Source organism: Drosophila willistoni (assembly GCF_018902025.1).
Source record: "Drosophila willistoni isolate 14030-0811.24 chromosome XL unlocalized genomic scaffold, UCI_dwil_1.1 Seg142, whole genome shotgun sequence".
Lineage (NCBI taxonomy): Eukaryota > Metazoa > Arthropoda > Insecta > Diptera > Drosophilidae > Drosophila > Drosophila willistoni.
This window is the reverse complement of record NW_025814053.1, coordinates 2,084,575-2,096,834: the sequence shown is the minus strand read 5'-3', so window position 1 is coordinate 2,096,834 and position 12,260 is coordinate 2,084,575.

The following is a 12,260-nucleotide window of genomic DNA, read 5'->3' as shown; positions in this document are numbered from 1 at the left end:
ACCAAAAACATGAAAGGTAAACAAAATGCAATTACTTTCCAAAGAACATAAAAAAGAAGAATCTATCTATTCAGCAAAACAAGAGACGACGACCGAGATACCTTATTTGGAAATTGGCTGTTCAGAAACTCAGTTGACGAATCTTTATTTGTAATGATAAAGTGAAAAGAAACGAATTTAAACACTCTTATCTCTGAAGTGTTTCTGTAATAAAGAGAGTGCAGAAATAATATTATTATCCTTAGACCTCTACCAGACTAGTGTATGTTTTCGTGGAAGCCAAAGGCATTAGTTGCTAGTGCTTGTACAATATAGTTAGGTTGATAGTTTACAACTAGTATATCGCATACAAGTATATCCTAAATAATGAGATTATTTTTCAGTCGTAGTTTAAGTTAGTTCAGAAGGTCATTGTGGTTCTTTTTTCCATTTTTTGACCGATCATGGTAATAATATTTATTGTTGTCTACAAAAGTAGAACTTCAAAGCTAAAAACGTTCTTTCAAACAAATCCAAAAAAATATCGTCAAGGTATGGAGGTTCTTACATTTAATTGAGATTTTAAGCTAAGGATATTTGACAAAATTGGGAGATCATAAATGTTTTTAACATTCTAGTAAAGAAATGAAGTCAAAGTTAAAAAAGTTTTCAACTAATTTGGCACCCAAAACCGTAAAAAACAATATTATATAAATTCCAAGCTTATCTATATACGTATCTGGGTTCTTTTCCTGCACTGAGTAGTAAAAACTTTGGACAGGGTCTCCAAATTTAACCAATAAACAAAGCAAAAAAATTCGAAAGCAAGTCGGACCTTGTTAAGATAATTTATAACATAATTGATGAAAAACTTTAGACAATTTTTAAGCTGTAGGACCTTAAAGGAGGAAATATGATGCATATTTTTATTTACTACAGGTTATGAATTGCGATCAATAGAGCAACAGCAAATATTTTAAATTAAATTACTAGTTTTTCAATTAGGGGTAGTTTTCAAGAATTTGCTTCCAGTCTAAAATTGAATTATTCGATATTTGTTTTTGAATACTAGTAAAACGGATTATTCGATTGATAATATTATGTAAAATTAAATTCAAAAGCATTTATTAATTGGTAAAATATTACTTTCAATCTACATAAAGTTTTGTTTATTTTTCTATTTTAAAAATAATTGTTCGTCTTACTTTACATATCTCAATCTAAAAAGTCAAGGAAAATCAATTTTTATTTAAACATACAACAGAATTTTATTGCAAACCATTTGTGAGAAAGGGGATTACAAAATTTTTAAAGTTTCAAAGCGTTTTATTTTTATATTACACGCAAAAACTCACTTTTACTTGGATGCTTAGTTTTTTTCGTAGGTGCGCTTAGATAAAAATTGCAGTATGGCAATAAAAAGCTTACTCAATTGACACACACACTCAAACAGATGCGACTTCTTAGTGCGTTTGAACGATCAAACCAATTCGAATGCAAATTGATTGATCTACACCCTTCTGATAATATCATTATGCCGATTTATTTGGTTTGTAAATTTATAAAGTCTTAATCACAAAATGCAAAATGGAAAACCAAATAACAAGCGAACGCACTTTGAAACTAGCTCTGATCACATTAGCTATTAACGCTAATTGCTAAAATCTGCTAGCTTTTACTGCTAAAACCGGCTGATCTAGAAACTAGCTGTTATTAGTTTAAAGTTACCGCCAAAAAGAGAAAGCTAAAGCTAACTTTGAAAAGCTGTATTATTCCCACTGCAAATTCACTAAAAGTGCCGATAATGCTAAGCTTAACATTTTCAATACAGGGTATTGCAACCGAAACCGAACCCGACAAAGTAAAAGAAAAGTTTGAAGTCAACACAAACAGAGGAAAATTGTAAAACGCAACTGTGTATAAATAAAAGATAACATTATTAACACCCAAGAGCCCAAGTCAAGTTAGACAAATGGGCGTCAGCTCCAATACGGAAAACGAAAAGCGAAAAACTTTGCCACATCTCCGAACTTCCCATGCCAGAACGTGCCTTCATTCCCCCTTCCGCTCTCACACCTCTGTCTTTTATGCCATATGAAATCATAATGAAAGCAATAAAAGTTTGCCCCCAAAAAATAAAAAACAAAATACAAAGCAACAACCGAGCAAAATATATTAAAAAACCCACCGAGTATTAAAGAAAGAAGCTGCAAGCTTCAGGTGATGGCGACGGCGACGGTGACGGCTCTGTCGCCCGCCCCGCACACTCATAATTGATGACCTGAGTAATTTGTTATGGTTATGGAAACGTGTACCAAATGCAAAACGCCATCCGAAACCCAGACCCAGAATTATGAGAGCAATTATACAATTTGAAGCCGCCCATTGGTCGGAAGAGCTAATAATGATAAGCACCCACTTTGAATGACTGTTCAGAGTACAGAGCCCACTAGGCGGATGCAGGGGATCCACCCCGTCCAACGGAGTGAGCGATGGGCATATTTCGAAGTATAAACTTGGACTGTAACTGCCTGTAAAACGATTTCCCTTCATAATATAGTTAATGGCCTATATGTCAACACCCATTAACATGGACCGAAAGTCGCCAAAAATATTTGTATATAACTAAGTAAAAATCTGGATAGCAGAGTTAAATTCTATTATTATTTTTTAGCGATCCATTAATCTATGTATTATATATTTCGCTCTCCTTTTACAGGCTTCTGCCAAGTCAGCAAATTGAAACATTCGAATGGATAAAGCTTTGACGAGGGATCAGTGGGTTACACACACACACACACACACACATATGTACATGCAAGTGTATGTGGGGGGTGTTTGGGGGTGCTGCTCCCAGGGACTTTGAGGGATGTTAGCTGAAAACATCTTCTTGTTTCCTTTCAACCATGAAGTCACATCGGAAAGATGAAGAAAAAAAGGAATTTTGTTTACGCTTTTTAATTTTTGCTTTATTGTGCGCAAGTTATTTTCTAACATACACAGTCAGGTGTGTGTGTGTGTGTGTGCGGTTACCTGCTGGTAAGAAGAACATGTCAGTGCCCCTCGGGTCATGATATCCTCAACCCCACTCCAAATCCAATGCTCCCGTGGCGAATGCTTTGCCATTTTTATCGTGGTCCCTTTTTTTACCCTGTACCTAAGAGGGTATATAAGCGGGAAGGAAGGGACATTTATTTCATTTTTTTCCCGATCGAAAAGAAAAATGGTTGTCTATGTTCGCTTTGAACAGTTTTATAAGTTTTGGCCATGTCGATAAGCCCTTTGGCTACAGGGTAGCTTAAATTCATTTTCTTTTCCGTGTTGTTGTTGTTGCTGTTTTCTAATACATTTATATGACCGTTTTCATTCATTTCTATTTTGCCCGTTTTTCGCTTACATTCATCTACCATGGGCATGTCGTGTGGAGGAGCTGTTTGGGGAGTTTTGGGCGGCATAAGGGCAGAATTTGCAGTTGTTTTCTTTCCCCTTCTTTGTTAGCAACGGTTCCCCACCCCATTTTCCCATCTTTTTTTAGATTTGTTGCTTAGTTCAAATGTGTTCAAATTGTCGACTTGTCTATTGTATGGATCATAGCAAAGGGGGAATACCCTTGCATACTCCAATTCAAGCGATTATGAGTAACGATTTCTGTTGAGTGGGCCAATCTTTTCTCTATGTACTTGATAGACTTTTGTACAAAATCCAATTCGGTCTACTGTCCTGGATAGGTGTAAGCAATCAAAGCAATACAAAATATGTATATATTTGGGAGTTGATATTATTTTTAATAAACTCTACGCCATGCCCCAAATGGAGCGCCAGCCAACCCCAATCCCATCCTTCCGGTTACACAGACACACACACATAGACACCCAAATGACTCATCAAAGACACATGTGACCATAGGCAAAGAAGAAAATCGCTTGGAAAGGGAGCTGAATGAATGAATGAATGAAAGAGAGAATGACTTTGAAAAGAAATATACACAAAATACACAAACCAAATTACGACCTATTTTTCGGTTTTGTCCCAAGCAAACCAAACATCCAACCATCCACACAACCACCCGGCTAGCCTATACACCACACACACACACACACACACACACAAAGTCTATAAAAATCCACAAATAAAATGTCATTTGCCTGGTACGTGCCTGGCATCTACTTATAAACTAAATTAAGGATAACATTTGAAAAATTTGCACAAAATAAAATCAAGCTGCTGGGGCGAAAGAAAAGACGATCCAAAGACCAGGATCCCATGCCATGGAATCACCCAAAACAAGCGAGGGATACGAATCGCGGGCCGTTGTCCTGAATGCTTAAGTTGCAAAAAGGGAACGAATGAGGCCAACAATAGCATGGAGCAGGGGGTGAGTGGGGGCGACGAGGAGCCATGGATGATGCGAGAACAAGAAAAAACAGAATAGAAATAAAATATACATACAATAATTTAAATTGCTTTACAATGAAACCCTAAAAATGTCAATGGAAAGCGGCGCGCTATTTGCTTTTTCTATTTATTTCCTCTCTTGCCCTCCCCCTGCCGCCATACCACCACCACTCCACTCCCTGCTCCTTGACAAAGCTCTTACACTTCTTAGTATGCAAAGTGCCGCCTTTGCATTTTCTTTTTCCCATTTTTTTTGTTTTGTTTTTGTTCATCTATTTTTCTCTTTTCTATTTGTTTGCATTTGCTTTCCATTTTCATCGCCATTGAAAGAGAAGTGGATAATATGTATTAACTTCTGTTGAATGTATATATGTATGTACCATGTACATATTTCCATGCATATGTATGTATAGAGAGTTTACTCCCACATCACACAACCCGATAACCTGTGTCCATTCACCTGCATCTGGTTGCCATTAGCGGTTTACAGCAGTTGGAATTGCTGTTAGTTTAATTAATTGTATAATTGCAAGTGCTTGATTAGTAACTCTTTACTTTTGCTTACTCGTTCATTGAGTCTTGTCAATTGACCTAAGCCCATCGAACTGGGGTCAAGGAACCTCAACTCCAACCCTCACATCAGGACATTAGGGCATCTGGGGGATCTATTAGCAGCTGCTGACTCATCGGACACATGTGTAATGTATGAAGAAGGGGGGGAAAGTCTGAAAATCCAATCAAACAACAAGGATGTTAACACGTACGCCCTGTGCAAAATATATATCAACAAGCAAGTCCTAGCACTATACATACTCAACTCAATTCAACTCAACTACTTAGCCGGCAGAACCCCAAAAAACATTTGCACTGCATTTAAAAAACATTTGCGGTTTTTATGCTTAATCATCGCCATCATCGCCATCATCACCATCATCATCATCAGCATCAGCATCCAGAGCATCGTTATCATCATTGGTATCAGCGGATGTTGGTCATCTCTGCAGCATCCAGGTTTTCCCCTCTCATTTTGTTTGCTCATCTAATTCTCCGCGTGCTACTTTACTTATTTTTTTTCTATGGTTTTTGTTTTTGTTTCTTGTTTATTCCCAGCACGCTTGTATATATTAATAAAAATGCATTAGTTCACATTTATTTTCAACATAAAACCGTGTAAAAGTGTGCTAAAGCAGGGCGCCCAGCGTCCCGGGGGGCAGGTTGAGTGAAGCTACAAGACGAACAAGATTTACTCGACCACCGCAATGCGCCTCTTTCGCTCTGTGTAGTCATTTAAAGCTTAGGGACTTTTACTTTTACCTCAAAAGTCCGATGAAAGCAAAATAATGTACATGACAAAAGCGAGGGTTTCCCGTCCACGGCCCACAGCCAACAGCCCACAGACAGCTACTCCACCCACCCATTCCATCCATACCACCCAGCAACCACCACCCATCCACCATTCATCCGTATCCTTCATGCTCCGTCCTCGATTCTCGTACCATCTCATCTTAGCGACGACCTGTGCACTTTCGCTCTCGCTGTGTCTATGCTGCTCGTAAATTTTAGATATTCGTAGCACGTGCAAATTATGTACAATAATATATATACTTTATATATAAAAATATATATACACAGTATATATACATATGTATGTATGTACAGATATATATAAAAAAGTGAACCGAAACGAAAGTAAGATGAAAATGGGCGCAAATGTTGCACGAAAACTTGTATAGCTACAAGTTGCATGACCAACCTGAATCCACACTCACTCACACACACCCATATGTATGTGTGTGTGTGTGTGCTCGAGAGAAGGTTCTACCCAAAATAAGGGGGGACTAGCAGGGGGAGTTAGGAACGGTATGTCGAATGGGCATGGGAATGGCAGATACATGCGGAACATGCGGAACTTGTCTGACAAGTACATAAACATGTCTGCGCCTAAAAGTCTGTTGCATTTTATTTATACACACACACACACACACACACACACAGACAGATATTTATACATATGTCTACGTCTATGTATATGGCCAAAAAGTTTTGTAAATATCGATTGCGTTAGTCAACGGCAGTAACATCTATCCTTAGATGTAAGAGAGAGAAGAGACGAAAGAGAGAGAGAGAGAGAGAGAGAGAGATTCACATAAACTGTGACAAGATTGGGCCATTGGCCACCGATAAATATAACCAACTAAAGTAGTGAACTGTTCTCAGTGCTCACTGGCTAATTATAAATGCCCACCAAATGTCGTTAAATGTTCCTTTTAGAAACCATCAACTAAATTGACGGATAGCATAACCATATCCATAAATTAAGTAGGAGAAGGTGGGTCCATTCGGCTGGTTGGCTAACACGGAACAGTCGAGTTATGGTGGGCTATACAAGTGTTTGATTGATCGTTAGTTTCAAAATATCTGAAGTTATGAGTTTCCTTTCGTTGCAAATGAATTTTAGCTCTGCAAGGTGAGATTACGAAGTGATCTTTGATTTCGATTAAATATGTAGGGTTCGAATTGCAAAGTACAATAGGAAAGTCTGGCTCAAAATTCTGTTAATTTTATACATTCTTCTCCAATAAAAAGCTTCAATTTTTTTAAAAGATGTACAAGAATCCAAAAGACGATTTTTTTGTCCACAGAAATAAGACGGTAACTTTGAGCACCTGGTTCTCCTCACCAGGATGAGTTACCTGGTTATGTAGATATTGTTAATGGGATATTGTTCATCAAAATCGTATTAAAATGAAAAAGACTTCCTAATGGATATCTCATATCTCATTAGACGGGAAATTTAATTCACTATCTTTCGTAGTTAAAGTGTAGTTATACTTTTAAATAAATAAATGTCATAAACTAAGGCCAAGCAGGGAGACCCTAAAAAAACGCACAAAATTGAGTTTTTTAATTGGCTCCAAGTCCTGGGGCCAATTAAAGCCAATTAAAAGTTGTGGTATGCAGTTTATCTTAGTTTGACTAGAACTAAACTACTACTAAATACGCCTACAAAGTTTACGGTACATCATCTCAATAGAATGACAAATTCAACGCTATAAATTAACACATCAAAACTTTTCACTAACATAAATAAGTCGCAAAAAATCAGAATTTAAGGTAAAAATATTTATGTCTCAAATTTTTTGCCGCCACTGTATGTATGTATATATACCTAAAAAAAGTTAATATTTCATTTTTGGAATGTATGACCTCGATGTAAATGGTAATACTTGTTAGTATAATATATCTCTTACTGATTGTGCTGAACTTGAACTAAATGGGATAACTACATATGTATATGGTAAGCTATATAGCTAAACAGACGATAAAATGACATGCTGTATGTTCCGCATTGCTTCCAGCCTAAGATCTAGGTCGTTAACCCGGCCCTCTGGCTGTTATTAGTCCCAAAAACCATTTGTTCTGTTTAAGCGTCCGTCTTTTTTATATCAGGTTATTTTTTTTAGTACCGGAGGAGGATTATTAAAAATAATAAAAATTTAACTTATATTTACATATTTTATTCATTCTTTCATTCTTTTTTTGACTTAAGTGGATATATATATTTAATTGACTGCAACTAGATATTATGCTAGGATATTGATATGAGAATACGTTAAGACGCCAGGGCAACTTATGTATCGTTTTTAGTAATTTGTTCAATGTATGGAAATTCTCGGTGTTTTCTCCTTGAACTAAATGAAATGAAAATTTTAGAAATGTATAATGCAAAAATTTTTAAAATTTAATTCATCTTTTAAAGAATTCTCTTAGAGTTACAAACCAAATCGGCTTGCTCTCTCACTCTTCCTCTCTCTCTCTCTCTCTCTTTCTCGCCTGACCCCTCCCAGTATAGCCGGCCATAATAAAAGGAGAACAACTCAAAACTTTTTTTTTCTTCTACAACTATTCGCATTACCCGCGAGCCTTTTGCAGTGTTTAGCGGAAACGCGGAGGGGGGTGAAAAAAGGCACACAGCAACCTGGAAGGGCTACCAATTTTCTTTTTTCCTGCCTCTCTTGTCGTTTTGCCACCCATGGTATTTATTTACGGCATTTTTTTAACGCTAAGCTCAGCCAGACAGATAGACAGAAATCAGCGATAGAGAATGGAGGAGAAAGCAGTTACAGTGAGGCAGAGATATGGAGGGGGTGGGTTTTGGGGCTTGCTTACCTGTATCATGGGGGGCGTGATGGCCCAAACACCATTTCCCCCCAAACCATCCCCCGCCACCCAACCAACTTAGACAATCACGACAAGGAAAAAAAGAAGGCCCGGAACGATGCTATTGTTCAATTTTTTGTTTCTTTTTGTTTGTTGCTCAACTTAATGGGCGTTGTTGGTGTTGTGAGGTAGACAAAAGGCGCCAACACTTTTGCATCACTTCGATTGTAATTTCATGCCCGAATTATCCTTGGGGAGACATTTACCCTAAACGAAGCAGCACACACACACACGTAGAGAGAGAGAGAGAGAGAGAGAGAGAAATACACACATAGAAATGTATATAAATTTCAATAGCCAAGCGTCGAAAAGGAAAAGTCAAAAGTGCGGGAAATAACGGGGCAGGGAGGTTGAGCGGGTTGGGAGGTTGCGGGTTCTCAGGTAAGTCTTGTCTCAATACAATGGAACACCACACAGACACAGACACAGACACACACACACACACCTTTATTATTATTTTTACACTTAACTTCCGGTTTACGCCTATTATGCCGCCCCCGGCCCCGGTTTATCCAACACCAACACTCCCCACACATTTTCCACTCCTGCCAGTCCTGTGCACCCTGTGGCATCAAATTACAAAATACAGCGTTCTTCGTGGCTCAGTTCCTGCCCCCAACTCCAACCCCAACCCCAACCCCAACTCCAACTTCAGTTTCTGCTCCTCATTCAGGTTGAAGAAGTTATTGTCTGGCATGTTTTGGCTGCTTCTCGTGTGGTTGTTGTATCTTCTGCTGCTGCTCCTGCTGCTGCACATGTTCGTTCCGCATAGTTCCGTTCCGTTTGATATGCCCACAAGAAAAGGTGTCACCAGAGAGACAGAGAGAAATGGAGGTTGGGATGCAGAGACTCGGTGAATAGCAGGGGGGAGAAAGTCCACATGACTTTGCCTTGGCATACTTCCTTTTCCCTTGTTTCTTCACACTTTACAATTTTTCAACTCATTGTGAGGAGTCTCTAAAAGATGTCTTTTTTCTCTCTTCAAATTTATGCCATGTGTGAGTCCGAGGAATGTATATGTTCCTTTCAAAATCCCAATCAAAATAATTAAATCCACCATATAGAATTTCACCTAAAGTGCGTTTTATAGCTCAAATTATAATCCTAAACATATAGATTTGGTTTTTAGATCTAATCTTGAGCCATAAGTTTGTTTCTGGTATCGTGTTCTCAGTTGATTTAAATCGTAACTATTCAAAATATTGTACCTAACTGAAGTATGAATATCCAGGACCGGACTTAAGAGAAATTTCGGGGCGGTTGTTAACTCGGTCTCAAACTGTAACTGCGTCTAAAGTTTTTGCTCAAAATAGTTTTCTCTTTTTCTTTCTACACACTCTTAAAATATTATTCAATTTTCGATCTATTTTTCCTAGAGAAGCTTTATGATAGTTCAAAATATATGCCATTCTTGCAGTTGGATATTAAAAATTGAAAAAAGTAATAGACCATTTAAAAATAAAACTTCAACTAACTTTGAAGAAGTCAAGGAGAGAGAAAGATAAATTTTTGGAGTATTTTGGAATTGTAAATCCAAAATACCCAAAACTTATTATTCTATAAATTTATTTAGTTCCTAATTTAGACAAAAGCAGAAACGATTCAAATTTCTCTCCACTAAGGAAGATTAAAATGTTTTAAGTTGATTTACCGTCATACAATTAGCTGGAAGCAGCTTTCAAGGCTTAATTGTCAACCCATAAGATGTAGCTTTGAAATGGCTTATACTGATTCATCGACTTTGGGGACTCAATAACATGACATTTATACACAAACCCTAAAATAGATTGTTTAACATACAAACTAGGGACTTTCGTGTCGAATATATTATATTGGCCAGTCTTTTTTCGCTTTATCTACTTGTAATTTCCAACTAGTTTTGGCTTTGAAGATATGGTATGGGCATTATAACATTGGATTAGCAAAGTCTGCGATGATAGAACTTGGTGGATTTTCAAAAAGCCTTTCACACAACCTGTTCATCTTTATATATTCATAAGATTTATTAACCTCAAGCCGCTTAAAAACTAGTTTGGGTTATCTTCAATCTAGATAAGCGTTCTTTGTATTTATTTATATATAAAAATTAAAAATCTTAAAAAGAAATAGTTACGGATTTGGAAATTCCACTTATTTTTCGTCTGTAGATGCTTTTTTTTTTTATATACGAAGCTTCGGTCTTTATTCTGAATATATAATAATTATATAAACTAATATTGTACTTTAGGCTTTGTTGTGGGGTCGATCATCGATGTCGTCATTATCAAGTGCTATCGATTGATTTTGTTTGGAATTTGTTTAACTAAATCGAGAGAATTCACTAATGCCAAAATTGATTTGAAATATCAGATGAAAAACAAACAGCTACAAACCGTCTTTACTCCTTCACAAAGGAGCACAAAGTCGACTGCTAACTTTGATTGATGCGCTGTAACTTTGCGTGAAATTGCACACCTCCATCTCTTCCACATCCCTTAACACACACACACACACACACACACACACAGAAAGAGCCATAAAAAGAAAGAAAGGGAAAGAAACGGCAAGGGAAAAAGGAAAGAAATTACGAGTAAAGGCAAAACAAAAGCCAAGGCCAAAAACGGAAGGAAACACTCAGTGCACGCAACATAGGCAGCTAGCAGCTACCTTCAATGCCAACTTGAGCTTTAAAATAGGAAATTAAAATTCGAATACTATATACACAAACATACTGAACTGAAATCTGCCACCCAGGTGTATCAGTGTGTGTGTGTGTGAAGCCACTAAGAGTGCTTTAACTTTTTGCCTTCGACTATGACTCTGTCTCTTCCTGTTCTGACTGCGATAAAAATAAATTAAGCCACAAATTGCAATTTAATTTAAGGTTTTCTTTACTCTGCACACACACACACACACACACACACACACACACACACACACACACACAGAGAGCACATACATATAAAGTCGAAACGTTTTTTGTTATCTTTTTTGGGGCATATTAAAATATCTTGCCACATATTTGGTTTGTGTAGGTGTCGCCTTCTATTTCTGGCCAAGACTTGTGGCAGTCTTTTTCTTTCCTACTCCCACCCATCCTCCTACCACTCACCTACCGATTCATAGTGTGTACGTGCGTGTGTGTGTGTGTTAAAAATTTATGGCATTGCAATTGCAAATATAATTAAAATTTTCAACTCGCTGTACGCCAACGCTTCACAGAGCTTCAGGATCAGAAGCAGCCTTATCCTGGCTTTGCTTGGGTTGCTTTCGGGTTGTTTTTGTTTCTTTCGGTTTCGTTTTTTTTTTTGTCGTTCGAAAATATTTTGACATTTATTATATTTTTAGCGGTTGTCATTTTTTGGGTAGACCTCCTAATTGAAGCTTAGTGGCATTGAGAAATTTAATTGGAATTGTTTTCTTCTTCAAATGCTGAAGTATTTCCCAGTCCCAAATTTTGTGGGAGTCAGGTCAGCCAGTCATCTAGGAAGCTACTGGGATCTATGTATGTATGTGTGCTTGAAATATTGGGTGATTTAGTGGATCGTTTTTTTAAATTAAATTGATTTGGTGATTTGTTGTGATTGGAGTTTCTATAACCAGAGTTCAATTGGAATTTAAATTATATGTATGTATGTACATGTTTTTTATATAAGGATTAGATTAAAGCATATATAAATCTATTT